The sequence below is a fragment of the Hermetia illucens genome, chromosome 6, assembly GCF_905115235.1.
Source record: "Hermetia illucens chromosome 6, iHerIll2.2.curated.20191125, whole genome shotgun sequence".
In the NCBI taxonomy this organism is placed as follows: domain Eukaryota; kingdom Metazoa; phylum Arthropoda; class Insecta; order Diptera; family Stratiomyidae; genus Hermetia; species Hermetia illucens.
The window spans coordinates 100,299,808-100,319,686 of NC_051854.1; the positions used below are offsets into that span (position 1 = coordinate 100,299,808).

General features: G+C 41.5%; 1 protein-coding gene across 1 annotated transcript in view; it reads left to right on the top strand.

The window, feature by feature from the left end:
* Positions 1-1,235: 1,235 nt before the first annotated feature.
* Positions 1,236-19,879, top strand: part of LOC119660232 (zinc finger protein MSN4) — a 660,817-nt gene continuing 642,173 nt past the window's right edge. The window contains exon 1 of the mRNA XM_038068678.1: positions 1,236-1,494. The gene's annotated coding sequence lies outside the window, so the exon portion shown is untranslated. The remainder of the gene's footprint in view (positions 1,495-19,879) is intronic.

The following is a 19,879-nucleotide window of genomic DNA, read 5'->3' on the forward strand; positions in this document are numbered from 1 at the left end:
TCAGGCCGTGATTTTGCGGATGAATCGTCTTGAGGATGGATACAGTTTTGTGGGGGGTTGAAATTGTGATGAAGGCATTGAAAAGGACTTTTAAGTGAGGCTGTCTAATAAGAATGCATTTGTTAGTTAAAAATTCAACGAGAAAGATATCTTGGCGGATGATGGCTTTGCCTTTTTGCGCGAGTTAAACAGTGCTGGGTGTATTACCACCAGCATGCTACAAACGCGATCATGCCTCTTTTTGTGCCGACTTAAAAACCACGATTCATGTTATCCACTTTGATCCAACCAACTGATCGTTTCATGTAGCCAATGCTATACTCTCTGTTCTTTTTTTCATGAGAGTATCCGTGCAAGTTTTTAGCGTACTATCTTGTTTCTTGGAGCATAGCTAAGAAGTTGTTGCTCTTATAGCGGTGCTGCTGTTAGAGTCAGAGACAAAGTTTTTGTTAATGTAGATGTTGAAGAACTCTTTTAAAGTTGAACGAATGGCATGGAGTGGAGTTTTCTCCGTGATATAGTATGTTCATAGTGAGATACATTGGCTAAAGACATATCCATACGAAGAAAATAGAGGAACGAACAAAAAAACAAAACGGCAACAGACTTGAGCGTGGATTGTAAGGCAAAATACGGCACCAACTAGCACCAGCACTGTATTACTCGGTCAGTCGGTCTAGAGGTACCTTAGCTGTACAATCAACTTCATCTCGTAATCTTTACGTACGGCTTCTTTCGGACTTCTGTGTGTGATATACATATATACGTTGCTCCTGGTTGTTATTTTTTATGTTGCGTTCTTCCTTGAATCTGGATTTTGTATGTTCGCCTCCTCGAATTTCGCGAAATGTGATGAATCACGTGGAAATGTTATACTGTCGTTCATGTGCCAAATTGTACCGGTGTTTTCGTACCTCACCTCATTAAGGATTATCAACAAGTGCTTGCTGTCCTGTGCAGAAAAGTGGGTCATATTCCTCGGCATTGAGACAACTCTTTGAAATGTATATTATTTATCGATACTGTTTTTTGTATTTTCTGTGAAATGGGTATATTACGCTCCGGCTGTATATGCGGCACCAACCCGGAAGTGTGGCTGCAAATCGAGTAGATAATGCAACTTATTTGATAAAATCCTTGCATAGTTTAACTGGAAGGGAATCGTGGGGATATTGTGTAACTAATTAATATATGTTATATTAATGAGGAGGAATTAGTCACAATTTATACTGAGTGTTGATTCGATTCGCAAAGTGCTCCTTTCAGATAGTGCTGTGTCATAATCTCGCGCAAAGTTCAGTGCAACTGTGTTGAAGTGGAGTGATCCGACGTTGTATTGTGGAGTATTTTAAAATTTTACTTGAATTTGTGGAGTTTTAATACCATCTTCTTACTGGATTAGAAATACTTAATCATCAGTGGAATTATTAGCCACCGAATCTATGTTGCTGCACTAGGAAAGGAAATTCCTTGTTATATTCGCGTAGTTCTGTGGTGAGTTTTAGAGCTACCGGTATTTTACTTTACTCTGGCATGGATCTCCCATTGAATTCTAAGATAAAACCAGATTCGAGAGGAAATTTGACAAGTTACATGCCATTATGGGTTATCAAGTTAACTATTAATCAACAAATTGTTTTCTGCTACCTTTTATTGCTTCGGCCCACTGAAGAAGTCTCCATCATCATTAGTGCCATTCAGCAAATTTATGTAAATTGACTTTCGACTTTTAAGTGATTTTTCGATAGCAAGTCTTAAATTCTTGATTTCATCTTAAATTGACATTTCAGTTGGAAGCCGGGAACATATCTGTAATAAGAAAAAAGAATTGAACGAAAGACTTAAGCGAGTAACCTGATTTAATTATTTGTTCAGTGTCTTTTCTGGTGATGTGAACAGTTGAGTTGAAGCATTATTTGGGGTCTTATTTAAAGATGATAATAAGAAGATGGTTGAAATGACATTTTTTGTATCATTAGTGTCACTAGTCGCCAACTAAGGAATCGGGAGTTTGGAGTGGGTTAAAAATCCATTGATGTTGAGGTAGAGACTGTACGCATTTAGGTGAATGGTGCAGTTAGCCTCTGTTCCATGCCGAAATTTTGTTTCGTAGAGTGAAACACATACCAAGGACTAAGGGAGCTAATGTTCAGTAAGAATATCTCACGATTGTTTTACAAGTAAAAATTGATATTTTTTCATAAAGCTAAGATGGAATTATTCGCTGATTTTGTTATTAAAAGCAAACTGGAAATGAACCAGTTTATATCAGGATATTGGAATAGTTAGTCATTTCCTTAACCAACCTGGCAGTAAATAATGTAATTCCTTATTTCTTGGTTTTATTTGCCACTCCAGTTTATTGTCTAGTTGATTAGCTCCACCGTCTGTTTTTCGACATTTAGAAAAAGTCTGATCTTGACATTTTTTTCTAGGGTAGATAAATTCCTAAATTTAAATTTTGTTGGCAGTGCTGAATTTACTGCTAATTCAATTTTAATGGCGGAATTTTTGAATAATAATAATAAAATATATATAAAATTACAAGCCATCGACGTTATTTAAAAAACAAACTTTTTCTTCATATTAAGAAAGGAAAAACAAAGTTTCTGCAAAATAATTCAGTGTTCGTTTGAAAAAAAAATGTGAGTAAGAAAACTTGATGCTTCGCATTATAAATAACAAGAGCCCATTCCCAAAAAGTTTCCATACGGGACCTAATTAAAAATAAAGAAGTTTTGCTGACAATCGATGTGCCTCCCGATTTGATTTATTGTTATGGGCTACTTTGGAAACTGTTCTCATAAATGTCAACTGGGTTCGGTTTTGCTATGCAAATGAACTTAAGTTGTTCCTGAGGAAACGCAATTTGTAGGTTGTAAACTTTTTGACAATTTTGACAATGTCACTAAATGGCTTTATGTTTTTTTAGAAAAAAGGAAATTGAATGATTTTTTCATCAGGAGCCTTTACTGGCTTTTTTATTTCAATCTTATCCAAAATTTTTGCCAAGCCTGGAACAAGAATTGTAAAAGGCTGTCTAGAAAATATGATGAGAAATGTACAGATGCATTAGCTGAGAGAGAAGCTTGACATTAAAATCAAGAAAAAAACCTGGAAAGATAGACAGATATCATTGGCCATTCCGATGAGTCAAATTAGCGCTGTGGCGTGTCGTTTAAATGTTATAAAACCCCAATATTCTGACTGCTGTGGAAAAGGCAAGCGGAGCAGAATCTAGCCCGCTCAAATTTTTAGAATCACCCCGTAGTATTTACGAAGGAGAGCAGCTCACGAACTCTACAATCAGATACCTCTTTGGAATTCCAAAATAATTGTTTAGTTAGTGTCCACAGCCTGGCTCTAAGTAGAGCTGGGCAATTGCAAAGAAAAGGCCTAATGGTTCTTCCCTACTCCCTGTAACTTCGGCAATGTGATTTGCAGGATATGCTGAGTGTCCCGACATGCTCTTGTACTCCAATGTCCCGTGTGGTCCCCTGTAATCCTGCCCCCTACCAAAAGGTTGCGCGTTAGGTTTTGTTAGGAGGGCCAAAGTCTTTTCGACGTGACCTAGGTGGTGAGCCTTCATCATTTGAAGTCAGCGGCTGTTAAGTGGTACAAATAAATTGTATCTTTGACAATCGTCGGTGGGATTTTGAATCCCCCCACTGAAGCACTGCCGAAGATGGGTAAATTCGAGCGTGCCACCCAGATGATTCAGCATGTCTCTGTACTGCCCAGTCAGCCTGGAGGATATCGCCACTGAGTTGAAAACCTTAGTGGTTTGAATTGGGAGGTTTTTTGTTAGCCAAAGTCTTAAAATGAAAGATTGCCCCGGAAGATATTTTTCCGTTTTATTGGCTAAAAGTGTCTAATTTAAACAAATACGTATTTCGGGGACCAACTGTGCCCTTCTTCGGTGTTTTTACCTTCTGACAAAATTTTTTCTCCATTTAGGTTTTTACACCTGTTTTTGTGATTATAATATCTTAATGAGGCTTCTAAAAAATTGTTGCCCATGACCCCCGGGGAAATTTTCGAGATGTGAAGACTCTCGTAGGAAACTAGTCTCCTAACGTCGTTCACCTCCTTCAAGATATTGGCGTTGTCCAACGACATGTGGTGTCCCTACTCTATTATATGTTTGGCAACCGCGGACCTTTTTCTTTTTGGATTCGGCCTCCTTTAGGTGTTCTAACTACCTGGTGTGGACTAGCCATTTTGTTTGCAATACGTAAATCTTGTCGCAGTCTGGGCAGGAGATCTTATAAATGCCGCTTTTTTCCGTACACTCTTTTTTGTCCTTGACTGATTGTAACCGGGTCCTAAGTAGGTATCGTCTGCTGGTCGAGGTGACTCGGAATCCACGTTTATGTAAACGCCTTTTGATGTTCCGCGTTCGACCCGAGTAGGTTAGTGTTATCCATTGCCTAGATTTTGTGTTGACCCCCCTGGAAAAGCGTTGAAAGTTGTTGTCTTGAGGCCTGGCATAGTTTCTTTTTGATCGGATTTTCGATGAGGTTCCTACTGTATACGTTTTTCTTGGCTGTTTCCATGATTCTTTTATTTATTTCCTTTCTTCTCATTGAGCGGTGTTGTGATCATCCTATGAATCATAAAGTTGTATGCCGCCATCTTATGGTGGAAATCATGGTTTGAGGTGTATGTGATGGTTCGTTGTGTCTGGGTCGGTTTCCTGTAGATGTCGAGTTCAAAATCTCCTCTTTCCCGGATTATTTTTAAGTCTAGGAACGGTATCTAGCCTTCCTTTTATCGAGGATTGTTCCTACTTCTTCCCTTTTAGACACTTTTAGCCAATAAAACGGAAAAATATGTTCCAAGGCAATCTTTCATTTTTTAAACCTTAATGGCCATCCGGTAGTCAGTCAGAATGACCATGCTATATTGGCAGCTAAAATACAAACTGAAATTGATGTTTCGGTTGGTAAGAATTGGGTCCTACCACACAAAGTTTCTTAGCTGCTATTCTGTAGATAGTCTCCCGTTCCATTTACCTTGCATGAGTATGGTAAGGCATGGGTCATAAAAACTTGACGCCATCCACAAAGCCAATCGCTACCGCGGAACATACGCGAAAAATTTTGGGCAACCTATATTTTGAATTCTTTCAGTTATAGTGAGTTTGTCAACCACCTCAAATGCAACCCGATCAACCATATTTCAATGACTGTCCGTTTTCTCAGACCAGTGAGGTAGTTCTATGCGTCGCACAGAAGGCAACATAGAACAGACACTGGGAACCCCAAAACAAGTTGTGTGATCTGCAAAAGCATCAGCAACTAAAAACCAGGACACATTTTTTATGGTAATTATTCATTTCTTATCTACCAAAATGGCTTCTCCAAACTAAACTGCGGAAAATTCTTCAAGTCTTCAGTGAATACTTCTGGTGTATCTCTGAACCTATTTATCTACCTTCCTATCGAGTTTTGAAGAGTAAATATAGGAGCCTTTTCTATCGGTTTGTCAGAGAAATTATATTTTTACTTGTAGCCTCAAGACTACTAATTATCACCTTGCAAAATACTTCTGGAAATTAAAGGAATGAATGAGCGGAAAATGGAGTATCTAATCATGCAAGGCGGAGGTTAAATCGAATACAATAATAAAGGTTTTTGCTATGATCTGAGTGAGAAGGTATTACTGGCAGGCAATCCAAAATGCAATCTTCATCAACAACTACGAAAGATATGAAGCAACATAAATGGGAAAAATTAATATAACTGACGGTTTGAAAGGGCTAATTATAAGCGGAAACATAGCATTTAGGTAGAGAATAAATTGTTCCCGAAATATCGGTCTATTTGTATTAGAAAAAATTATCACTTGCGAAAATGAAATCTTCACATCATTTCATCATCATCAACGGCGCAACAACCGGTATCCGGTCTAGGCGTGCCTTAATAAGGAACTCCAGACATCCCGGTTTTGCGCCGAGGTCCACAAATTCGATATCCCTAAAAGCTGTCTGGCGTCACTCCATCTTAGGCAGGGTCTGCCTCGTCTTCTTTTTCTACCATAGATATTGCCCTCATACACTTTCCGGGTGGGATCATCCTCATCCATACGGATTAAGTGACCCGCCCACCGTAACCTATTGAGCCGGATTTTATCCACAACCGGACGGTCATGGTACCGCTCATAAATTTCTTCGTTATATAGGCTACGGAATCGTCCATCGTTGTGTAGGGGCCAAAAATTCTTCGGAAGATTCTTCTCTCGAACGCGGCCAAGAGTTCGCTATTCTTCTTGCTAAGAACCCAAGTCTCCGAGGAATACATGAGGACTGGTAAGATCATAGTCCTGTACAGTAAGAGCTTTGACCCTATGGTGAGACGTTTCGAGCGGAACAGTTTTTGTAAGCTGAAATAGGCTCTGTTGGTTGACAACAACCGTGCGCAGATTTCATCATCGTAGTTGTTATCGGTTGTGATTTTCAATCCTAGATAGGAGAAATTATCAACGCTCTCAAAGTTGTATTCTCCTATCCTTATTCTTCCCGTTTGACCAGTGCGGTTTGATGTTGTTGGCTGGTTTGTTTTCGGTGCTGACGTTGCCGCCATATATTTTGTCTTGCCTTCATTGATGTACAGCCAAGATCTCGCATCAATCGCCGCCTGCTCGATTTGGATGAAGGCAGTTTGTACGTCTTGGGTGGTTCTTCCCATGATGTCGATATCGTCAGCATAGGCCAGTAGTTGGGTGGACTTAAAGAGGATCATACCTCTTGCATTTTTCACAGCATGACGGATCACTTTATCGAGGACCAGGTTAAAGAGGACGCATGATAGTGCATCCCCTTGTCGTAGACCGTTGTTGATGTCGAATGGTCTTGAGAGTGATCCTGCTGCTTTTATCTGTCCTCGCACATTGGCCAGTGTCAGCGTCAGCGTCGTTCATTTCAGTTGAAGTAAATTCGTCACCACTTCATTTGCTACCCGATCATCCACATTCCAATGACTATCCTTTCCCTCAGATCAGAGGGATAACTATTCTCTTTCAAACTATCTAACCACCTTCTTTCAAGGGAAAACGTACGAGTCCTTTTAATCGCATGTCAGAGAATTGGAAGACTGTTAATTGTCACCTCCCAAAATATTTCTTGAATTTAAAGTAATCAAAAAGCGAAAAATGGTGAATCTAGTCGTCCAGGGTTGAGTTTGATTCGAATACAATTGTCATAATTCGGGCGAGAAGATATTAATTGCAGGAAATCAAAAATAAAATCTTCATTCACAGATACGAAAGATATGAAGCAAAATAAATGAAAAAAAAAATAGTATAAGTGACGATTTAAAGGGGTTAATTATAAGCACAAATGTGGCATTGAGGAAGAGAATTGTTCCCGAAATACCGGTATATGCGTACTAGAAAAAATTATCACTAACGAAAAAGAAATTTTCTCATCATTTAATTTCAAATAGTATTCGCTGGGACGCTGTAGTCTCGATTGTTAATTAGTTAGTTAAAATATTGTTACATTTTGCATTTGATCCTTCAAGAAGAAGTCAATACAGGTGTAGAATGCCTGTAATTTCTCTCAATGCCTTAATGCCTAATGTTTGTATTAAAGATACTGCGGTACACACCACTTTACTCGTTTCGTTTGTATATTGAGCGCCCTTGGTTTCCGCTTCGCAGATAATGCTCTAGACGAGGCTTAACTCTCTCTTGATAGAAAAGCATTACATGAAGAACTTCCTTTCCAAAGGTGGCATAAGACCACTGTGTGTTACTTACATCCGGTAAACTTTTTGAGACATAAATCTAGCACAACTTGATGGCAAATTATAGTATCCTAAGAAGAGTGTTGAAGTTAAACTACAAATGATTTAAAACACTCCTAGGGTGGTAGCATTTATAGTACGGGTTGAGGCTAGTTCTGCAGCTGATGTCCATATACTGGGTCTTAAGACAGCAGCGAAACTCATAGGCTTTGGTAAACTTATTTGAAATAATAAAAACTCGTTTTTCCTATCCGCTAGTGTTAATTTATTTGTCTCGCAAATACTGATATTTCGGGAACCACTTATTTAATATCGGTTCAAGTTCATTTGAACAAGTGGTTCCCGAAATATCGGTGACAGACAATTCATAGATACCATCGCGCCAAAAATTGGCCGGCTTGGCCGCTATCCACTTATCGAGCCATTTTTTGAGTTCGTCGTAATTGGAGAAGTGCTGGTCAGCTAGGCCATGCTGCATCGACCGGAACAAATAGTAATCAGAAGGAGCAATGTCTGGAGAGTACGGCGGGTGGGGTAGGACTTCCCATTTCAACGTTTCTAGATATGTTTTAACGGGCTGTGCAACATGTAGACGAGCATTGTCATGTTGCAATGTTGCATGTTTATCATGCCTTTGCTGGTATTGCGGCCGTTTTTTCTTGAGTCCGCGGCTCAAACGCATTATTTGACGTCGGTAGAGTTTGCCCGTGACCGTTTCGTTCGGTTTTAGCAGCTCATAGTATACCACACCCAGCTGGTTCCACCATATACACAGCATGATCTTCTCACCATGAATATTCACTTTGGCCGTCGATGATGAGGCATGGCCGGGGTATCCCCACGTTGCCCGACGCTTGGGATTATCGTAATGGATCCACTTTTCATCGCCAGTAACTATTCGTCTTTCTTGTCATTGGAGCAGTTGTTCGCACGTGAAAAAACGGCGTTCGACGTCTCTTGGCTTCAGTTCATACGGAACCCAATTTCCGACCTTTCGGATCATTCCCATTGCTTTTAAACGGTGGGAGATCGCTTGCTGAGTGACGCCAAGTGTTTTCCAAGTTTTTCTTACGTTTACGATGGATCTTGGTCGAGCAGTGCCTCTAATTCTTCATCTTCAAAAATTGTTGGCCGTCCAGCGCGCTCTTCGTCTTCCAAGTCAAAATTGCCACTTTTAAACCGTCCAAACCACCTCTGACACATTCGCTCAGATAGAGCATGGTCACCATAAACTTCCACCAAAATGCGATGACTTTCGGTTGCTTTTTTCTTCATATTGAAATAATGAAATAGAATTCCCCGCAAAAATACATTATTTGGTACAAAATTGGCAATTTTCGTTGATGAAAAAAGTATTGTTGTTTACACTTGAATTAAATAATTTATACTGACGTTTGTGCCTATTGACATTAGCTTTCCGATGAATGTTTGGAAATGTGTATCAATGGAATAAAAAACAAGCTACGCCATCTATTGTGAAAATCGACAGAACTTATTTGCAGGCCTTATAGTATATATTTTATAACCATGGACATTTTAGCTGTTCTAAATTATTCAGAGCGCCATACATTTAATCGGTTTGATACGAAAACAGATAAATCGAATATTAATAAATGTTTCACTTTTATCAACACGAGGATAGTAATAGGTAAATTAATTAATTCTTTGTATTAATAAATATTTCATGGTATTAACCTCTTGGTATTAGCCGCGATAAAAAGAAAATTTACTTAAGAAAATGTGTGTCAACCGAATGACCACATATTCTCATTAAAACCGCTCAAAAGCCGGGCTCAAAATTTAATTTAGAAGTTTTACTGCGGATTAGTGCCTTATTAATGATTCAGTGTTAGACTTTGCACTATTAAGGTCTCTAGATAAATTTTATTATATCGATTAGATACGTACATCAACTCTTTGGCAGATAGAAGTACTGATATTCCTACCTTGCACCATAAAATAAAATATTAAATCATAGAAATAATACCAATATTAATTAATATCATTTTCAAATCATTACTAATTACTCCACCAACGCCATAAAAACTTGTTTCACTTTTTGTGTTCACTGTCGTGAATAGCGACTTGGCTCCGAACAAGAACCTCGGTTGCCCCCAGTAAAAACGCCCCACCGAAAGAAAAGTTAAGTGTCCGCAACGGCCCGTAAGGCCCACCCAAATTGGCAATATATTAACAAGAATTTTCATATAAATCGAAAATCATTAACGCTGGATTAAATGCTTAACATATGCAATTACTTAATGATGTTGTCCCCCAATTGGTGTTCGGCTAAGCTTGCGACCAGAGTTGCGAACCCTCCAGCTTGCCCGAAAGAGAAGTTGATGGAAAAGAAAAGAAATCCGAAAAGTATCTCAACGGCTACATTAAATGTTTGTAAAACGCTAACTTTATGCAAGCGGATTATCCTAGATTTAAGAATAAAAAAACTGTTGTAAGCCAAATCCACCACACCGTCATGGCTGCTGCTACAAAACTTCTTGTACAAAATTGTCTGCAGATACTCGTGGATTGGTGGAGAGTGCGTAACATGACTTGAATCAATAGTTGGAATGTTTGGCCTAGTTTAATGTTGTCGAAGTGTAATAAATTGTTTACTTCCGCAGAAGTACTTGGGCGGCGTTTTTTGTAAGCGGAGATGTTGTTGGCGGGACCGAAGAACAAAACGGATATTAAGTAAACTGTTAAGATGCCTTTGGGAAATCTTTTTTTGATGGGGTTTAAGATGCTTCCGACTATTAGACTTAAAGTCGACGGAGCTGTCCATTTCTCGATAAATTGAGCGGAAAATATGTGTAGCTAATTACACGTGCATTTAATGAAAAATTTTCAGTTTACGCTTTTCGAATGGAGTATTTGAACGGATCTGAACTCCATAAAAATGCAGAGAAAGGGTGGAGACGAGTGTGAATAGAGAGGAACAAATAGGAGGGAACTGAAAACTTCATCTAGATATCAGATGGTGGGAATTCCTCCACAAGTTGGGTGGTTATTCCTCCTGCTTCGATGAGTCTCGATACTGATGTAAGAATAATTTTTGGCCTATGCAGATTAATGAGTATAACAACGCCTGAAACACCTACACCCTAACTTTTCTTCAGTTTTAACATCGGCAACTGTTTTCCTATCGTCGCGAAACTGAAGAAGTTCCGCCTTCACATTTGTGCAGACATGCTCAGTGAAAGGTAGGCTCAGTTAAGTAGCGATAATTTCTGAGCACGTCCAAACTTTTCAACAAAACCCATCCTACTTTAAGCTCAACGTGAAATTACGGTTATGGAAGGATAGACTGCTCATTGATTGATAGGCCTCTTTCGTAATTATTATTTCTGTTAATTATCTTTGAGAATGTTCAATTTTTTTTCCATTCAGGGCTCCCGGATGATATATTTTTACTTTGGTGTTCAATTCGGTAACACCTTCTAATAGTTGGCATGCATTGGTTAATGAATGTTCACGGAGTACGTAGACAGAAGCTCCTCTGTACGACTTGTCTAGACTACCGAACTCCCTGCTAACATGATGGGTAATTAAGACCGAGATCCAAAATCGTTCCCAAATAGTCTGTATCTTTTCTAAGCCATCGGCGAAAATGGACTGAAATTAATTTATGATTTTTATTAGGAATTTTTGGTAAACCATTAAAAGTCTCTTATGCTCTCTTTGGAGCTGAAAATCTCCTCTAAGGCATCCTTGGTTGTCCACTACATTTTGTAGTGACCGCGGCTTCACGACGGGAGCGGAATCTCATTCGTCTTTTTCTGAATTAATTTGCTCAAATAATGCATTCCATAATGTGCAATTATCCTAATGTTCGCCGCAGACTGCGCATTATTGAATGCATTCGGGCGAATTGATCTTGACAGAGGGGAATGATTTGCCGCATCAACCGAGTTAAAGGCGAGCGTAACAGCATACAGACCGGTTCGTGGGTGGACAGCTGATCAACGGCCGGCGGGATTTCAAAATTTCATTGTTTGTACCGGAACTGTATAGAGTGGAATTAGAGGTAATTTAGGTCTCCCGAATTTCAACTTTGGGGATTAAGGAAGGTGAGTTTCCTTTTCCAAAATTCAAACAAGTAATATACTGCCTTAAGGAATGATTCCATTCTTGTAATAGGTAATTTATATAAGACGAGAATTAGATAGCGCTGGGAATCGGAAAGAAAGTTAGCGGAAAAAGGAGTGATTTCCGTGGAGGTGTAGTCGGAAGGTCAGGGAATTGGTTTGCAGAGATAGCGGTGCAAAGTTTTAGATGTTATAACGACATTAAGTTTTGGTAAAATTGTGCATGGGCGTGAGGCGGCAGGATGAAAAGCCAAAGAAAACATAGTCCCCCAAAATAACGTAATTAACGAACGGGAAAACGGTTGTCAAATAGGAGCTTGCTTTGCTGCCGCTAATGTGAATTTCAAACAATTGTGTAGTGATTTTGTGCTGAATTTTGAGTTTTGAGCTGTAGAAGACCGTCCCTATTGAGTGTGTGACATCCATAGAAGATCGCAGTTGTGGCCTCTAAGAATTTCCAGTCTGAATGCGCGCTAGACATTTTCCTCTTGCGTCGCTGAGAGGACCCCTGGGAAACAAATCAGCAAAAGAAAAACCATTAAATTCAGTAGCATTTCCGTGTGCATATTTTTTTTTTCCTCCTTCTTTTAAGACAAACAATTTACGTATTAAACAGAAAGAAACAAAACAACAACAGATACATGCCATGCCGAGCTCGGAGTGTAATCAACGTATTATTCCTTTGATTTCTTTTATCTTTTTTGCTTTGATCTCATTTTTAATGTTTTGTGTAATTAAGGTTTTGTGCTTTGCCCCTTTTGTCTTTACGCAGCGTACGTAACCGCGCTTTTCTAGTCTCCTCTGCCTTTCGCAGTTTGCTCTGGATAGACGCGACCATAGAGCTGATCGTATCCCAGTCTTCCTGACATGCTAATATTCTTCGCACTTCTGGTACGAGTACCTCTCCTAGAGTCTCCTCTAGGTTCTTCCTTTCCTCCATAAACCTTGGACAGTGGAAGAATACATGCTCTGGGTTCTCTGGGACTCTATTGCAGCTAGAACAATCGGGTGAGGTATCACTTTAAACTTGAACAGGTACTGGCGATATCCTCCATGCCCCATGAAAAACTGGGTATGATTATAATTAATCTCACTGTGCCGTCTCTCCAACCATTTCTTGATGGCAGGGATGAGCCTGTGTATTCACCGACCCTTTCCCGAGCGTCTATTTATCTTTCCCTTTCGGCGTTCTTCATCTGTGATAAAAGAGAGATAAACTTCGCATTGTATATATTCGTCATCTCATCTGGCAAGATATCAATGGGCATCATTCCAGAGATGACGAATGCTGCATCCTCTGAGACAACCCTGAAAGTCGAGTACACCTTTACGGCTGTCCTTGTGTAGACTGAACTCAGTTGATTAGCGTTAATTGTAACCTGCAATCCCTTACCTCAAACTGGAGGTGCATAGCTATAAGCAACCTGAAAGCATGCCGTGGCCCTCTCACATTTGGCATCATCGTTGCCAGGGCCACACTTGCAGTAGATGCTTTGTCATAAGCACACTGCACGTGTTGCTTATAGCGAAGTTTCCGGTCTATCATCACTCCCAAGTATTTGATGTTTTTTTTTTGTTTTTGAGGAGGGGGAAATCTTCAAAAGACACTGGTCTGGACACACCAGCGTGTGGGATTTTTACCCACTAAAACCACCCCCGACTCCCTCCCTGCCCCGCGGAACCACCATAAGGTATTACATCACGGGGCGGAGTCAGCTCACTCTAGCTTTGGCACCTTTCTTCTATACGCGGCGCACGTGACCGCGCTTTTCTCCTTTCCTCTGCCTTTCGCAATTTATTTTGGATAGATGCGATCATGGAGTTGACCGCATCCCAATTCTCTTCATGTGCTAGTATTTTCGGCACAAGATTTTCTGGTACCAGCATCTCTCCTAGAGTCTCCTCTAGATTCCTCCTTTCTTCCACAAATCTCGGACAGTGGAAGAATACATGCTCTGGGTCCTCTGGGACTCCATCACAATTTGGGCAGTCGGGTGAGGTCTCCAATTTAAACCTGTGAAGGTATTGGAGATATCCTCCATGTCCCGTGAGAAACTGGGTGAGATTATAGTTAATTTGACCGTGTCGTCTCTCCAACCATTCCCTGATGGCAGGAATGAGCCTGTGAGTCCACCGACCCTTTCCCGAGCGTTCCCACCGCTCTTGCCATCTATTTATGGATCTCTCCCTCTCAGCGTTCCTCGTCTGCATGGTATATATTCGCCATCTCATCTGCCAAAATGTCAATCGGCATCATTCCAGAGATGACGAATGCTGCATCATCTGAGACAGTCCTGAACGCAGAGCACACCCTCAGAGCTGTCCTCCTATAGACTGCATTCAGTTTGCTAGTGTTAACTGACATCCGCAATGCCCCGCTTCAAACTGGGGTCGTATAGAGCATGATTGAGGTCACCACCCTGGCTATAAGCAACCTAGAGGTATGCCGTGGCCCTCCCACGTTCGGCATCATCCTCGCCAGGGCCATACTAGCAGTGGATGATTTATCACAAACATACTGCACGTGTTGCTTATAGCTGAACATCCTGTCTATCACCACCCCCAAGTATTTGATGGTCGGCTTGGAAGTGATGCTATGATTCCCGATTCTAACACAGGCGTAATTTCTCTTCCGGCGCTTAGTGATGAGGACCGCTTCTGTTTTTTCCTCCGCAAGCGTCAGACCAGAGTTCTCTAACCAGCATTTGACAGCACTGATTGCTTTGCTTGAGTATAACTCAGCATCTTCGAGATGTTTTGCGACAACAACCAGCGCTATGTCGTCAGCGTAACCCACCACTGTGGCTTCCTCCGGAAGGGGAAGATTAAGTACATCGTTGTACATGATGTTCCACAGTAATGGGCCCAATACGGAGCCCTGTGGGACACCCGCGGAAACAACGTACTCCTGGGGTCCGTCATCGGTGTCATACCAGAGCCTCCTTTCAGTTAAGTTACTATCGACGATAGCAGCGAGATAGGCGGGAATACCAACCTTCGCTAGGGATTTCCGTATTAGATTCTAATTGGCCGAATTGAATGCATTTTTCACGTCCAGGGTTACTACCACGCAATATTTGCTGGTACTACCCTTTCCGTGAAGTGCATCTTCGGCCAAGCCAGTAACCAATTTGATGGCATCGATGGTTGATCTGCCTTTACGGAACCCATACTGCCGATCTGAAAGGCCGCCTTGGCTCTCAACAACCGGGAGTAATCTATTATAGACTACCTTCTCTAATATTTTCCCCACCGTATCCAAAAGACATATGGGTCGGTATGACGATGGTTCACCTGGAGGTTTACTAGGCTTAGGCAGAAGTACCAACTTCTGTCGCTTCCATGCCGCTGGAAATATTCCCTCGGACATGCACGCTTGAAACAACTCAGCGAACATGTCCGGCCTGGATTTCACGGCAAGCTTAAGGGCCTTATTCGGTACTCCGTCCAGACCTGGCGATTTATTGTCTCATATTCTACCGCAGATCTCCAGCAGCTCGTCTCTGGTGACCGGCGGAATTGCCGTCACATTCAGAGGTGGTTGGAATGTGTCGGTGCTCTCCTCTTGCTGGGGTAATAACCCCTGGATGATTTTCAGCAAGAGGGTGGGACACGTGATCTGCGAAGAGGAGCGGCATCTGAATCGTCCCATCAAGATTCTATAAGCACTCCCCCACGGGTTTACGTCCGCTTCTGAGCAGAGCTCCTTCATGCATTTCCTCTTGCTTTGCTGGATGGCGAGCTTGAGGGTTTTGCGGGCTGCCTTGTAAGCGCACTCTTTCTGCCCTTGATCGACTCTACCTACCGCCCTCTGAGCCGCTCTTCTGGCTCGATGGCAGGCTGATCGAAAACCGGTTAGTCCATCATTCCACCAGTAGTTTGGTTTTCTACTGGGGAATGAGCACCTCCTAGGCATGGACGCGTCACATGCTTTGGCGATGCATTGAGCTAGATGGACGGCTCTTTCCGTAGAGGCGCCTTCTTTATCAGGTTGATCTAACCACACCTCTATAAAGGTCTGCTCATCCAAAGATTTTACAGACCAGCCTGAAATCTTTTTCGGTTTCGGGCATGATAGCTCTTTGGCCTGAGGCTCGACACGTGTTTCAAAGAAGATTGCCTGGTGATCGCTGTGAGTGTAGCGTTCGCTGACGCACCAGGACATACCACGCGCCAGCGAAGGGCTGACAAAGGTCAGGTCTACAACTGAGCCTGACCCCCTTTTCTGGAAGGTATTTACAGCACCTTCGTTAGCCAAAACTATGTCCATCTGCGCGAAAGCTTCTATTAAACTGCGCCCCTTAGCATTTGATTCTCTGCTTCCCCCCTCTAGGGCCCAAGCATTGAAATCACCAGCAATCACCTTTGGACTTCGTCCCCTTGCGTCCAGAACATGATTATCAAGCATTTGTTCGAATTCAAACAGTGTCAAACTTGGTGGGGCGTAGCAGCTGTATACATACACACCACTTATTTTCGCCCACACAAAGCCACTGGAAACCTGACCTGCAGTACATTGTATGGCCTGTCGACCACAAGCCCATATCGCCGCTCCACCAGTCGAATCTGTGGCCCATACGCCACCGTGACGGTTTCTGTACGGCTCAATTATGATGGCAATTTCAATCTCAGATTCGAACGTGGTCTGCTCAAGCAAATCTTGAGCGACCCTGCAATGATTGAGGTTTATTTGAATAGACCTCATTTTCTTATTGCAGTGAGCGCCTTTCTAAATTCGGGACATTTACTACTTCCGGCAATATGCCGGTTATCTTGTCCCTCCTTCACCTCGCATATTTGGGGTCCCTATTGCACTCCCTGGCAATATGGCCTTTCTCCCCACACCTTCTGTATCGATCGGATCGATCAATGCTGCTGGTGAATACCTTCGCGAAGTGCCCAAACATGAGGACATGAGTCATTTAAAGCACCTCTTTAGTGAAATCTGCTCTCTTAAACGGCAGACAACCCATCCAATCCGAACTTTTCCGGCCGCCAACAACTTCTGCGCTGTCTCCGCTGGTACTCTTATTGTGGCCGTTTGAGTACCGCCATAGGCAAGTATTTGATATCTGCCTGTCTGTCTGTCTCCCTGTAGGTCTGTTTGTCCATCACACCCATTTTTCTCGTAGACGGTTATAGCGATTGACACCAAATTTGGTGGAAAGGTGGAAAGTTTGAACGCTCACGCATACAGTGAATTACATCCGTTTATATCGAATTTAAGGGGGGTCACCCTACGTGCAACAGGGGGGGGGGAGCATGATCGTACCTAGTTTGGTGGAAATTGCACTGTTAATAATAAAATTATAATAGGTCAAACTTGAGGTTTCTTTATAAACTCAAGACTATCAATGTCAATATCACCCGAAGGTGGATATTCTCATATAATATATGCATATATTTCGTGCCTTTCTCCCTCTCTCTTCCTCCTTGATCCCCGCAAAACCTTATTAGGGACATCCTCGAAATAACTGCCTGAGAATGTCAAGTATGGGAGGGAACCTCAGGGGCCGCGCATCAATAACGATCTGATTCAGAATAAACAATGATCGGGACTGTGATCCATTGTGGATGTTTCCTCTCGATCGCGGCAATCGGGTCCGGAGACTTAAGGCTCCACGCGCGCTGTCGGGCTGTTTTTTTTATTTTCCAGGTTTAGCTCGCGTTCTGTTTTTTTCATTAGACCGTCGCGAATTCCTTTGTTTGTTGTCTATTTTTAGGTCCGGTGCGGCCCACGGATGTATCAAAGTGCTCAAAGGAACCCCCACATTCCCGAGCCTAGCTAGGATAGAGGCGTGGAAGAACGTGTCAACCGAACACTTTGATGGAGCTTCAGTCCTTCGGGCGGGCCTTCACGGGCAATTTCGCCAATTTTTTTTATGTTTCTGGGATAGCTCTTTCCTCTAGGTTGTCTTCGAAAACTCAGGATGATCGTTTGATCATCCTATTTCCCCTAAATTCATTGCAATGTTCAACATTGCGAACTTTAATCCGTTCTTTGAAACCACCCAAACGTACTTCAGCAACCTTGCTTGGATCTTCCTCATTGAATTAATACGTTCGCATTTCCTCTCACTCACTCCCTACACAATGTCCAAACAAGTTTGAACAACTCAGGTCTAGACAAATTGCATTTTCTTCCTTTCATAGCTTCAGACTCTCTATTGGAGTCTCAAAATCCAAGATCATAACGCAAAAAACCTCAACAACCATCTAAAACATTTCCACCAAAAATGACCAATCGATGGAATGAAGATGATGATGATGATGACGGTCAAAACGAATAAGATGGATTCGAATTCGCGTATGAACTGATTCCAAAAAAAAAATTGTGAAACAGCAGAAAGAAAACGATTAACCGAGCTTTATACAGGCAAAAGATATTCGGGTAGGTTGGAATCTCTTTTCTGCGGTGAAGATTGCAGATTGCTGATGCGAAAAAAAGAGTGAGTTCGTCGTCCGCACATTGACCGCCAATGAACGAGTCGCTCAGAACTCTGACTCGAACAAGTTTCAAATTTCGATGTTTGTTGTATTTTTTTCGCGGAGCTCCTTGATTTATTCCCTAGCGATCTTTGGTGAATTGGCGGTACATCAATCAGTGCAGCCAAGTATGATGTGATTGGTATTGACTGGAGTGAGTCAAAGATATAGGAAATTATTATGCTCTTCAATGTATCTAACGTGCAATTTAGAAATGGAGTAATAAGGTGGGAAAAAAATTCCATTACTGCTGACTAATTTGTATGGGGAAGTAGAAGTTGAAATTAAAACATTGGGAAGTTCGTGTAAGAGTTCCAAAAATAGAACGTGTGAATTTGGACTGAATCACTACCGTAGAATCATTAGGTTCGTGGAAAGTTTTCAACGTTCGTAAGGAGTCCTTTAATGTATGGTCGCAGTTCAGCAAGAAATATCACCTATAATATGGTCATAATCCATCATTGTCATCGTCATACCTAAGACCTTAATAAAATCAATTCAATGTCTGTCGAAGTTTGACTGATTCTCAATATTCTAGCGACCTTCCTTGAATACCTCTTCCACCCGTTTAATTGAATCCGGTAATCTCTATCTGGAAGGGTGGCTACTAAGTAAAAATCCCACTTCCTTGGCGCGGAACAGAAGAAGAAGAAGAAACAGCTACTTGATATTCAGAGGGAAGCTCTTCAAAGGAACCAGAGGGGTGGTAATGGGGAACCCTCTATCGGCTTTTTTGAGTGACATATTCATGGACAAATTTAGAATGGTCTACATGCTGCTCTAAGAAATCTGGTCGAGGTATATAGATGACATTTTCATCATTGCCCATTAAGGAGATGCTGGAAGTCCTGAATAAGGTACATCGGAACCTAAAATTGACTATGGAGATAGAGGACAATGGAGAACTACCATTTCTCGATTGAAGTATCTTTAGAGAGGAAAGTGGGATCTCTTTTGATATCTATAGAAAGCCTACATACACGTAGCGAACAATTCTGGGAAATTGGAACCACTCCCATTTTTAGAAAATGGCCCCTTTCCCTGCAATGATCCACTGATTGCTGGCCGTGCCCCCCAGTTCTGGAAAAATATGGAAGGAAAAGGGGTATGTCATCGACAGCGTAGTGAAGAACGGCTTTCAGCCGTCGATTATTGAAAAACTTATTTGGAAAAAGGGCGAAACAGCAAGAAATAAAGGCACTGACATCCTTCGTTAAAAACTTGGAAGGGAAAAGAAAAATTAGGGTCACACATTCTGGAGATTTGTCAAAACTTATAAAAAATGATGAAACGGTTAAATATTCACATGGTGCCATCGAGTAGGATTCACCAGCTCAAAAGCAGACTAGATCCTCTAGGGATAGTAAATAGTAAAATTAATACACGAATCCAGCACGATATCTAATAGACATGTCCATATTGTGAGAAGTGTTACATAGAACAAACGAAATGACTAATTTCGGTATGCTGTGGAGAGTATAAGAGAGAAGCGAAAATAGGCAGGAGAAAGGATAAGAAGAACACAACGCTCAAATCCATGATAAAATGCACATCATT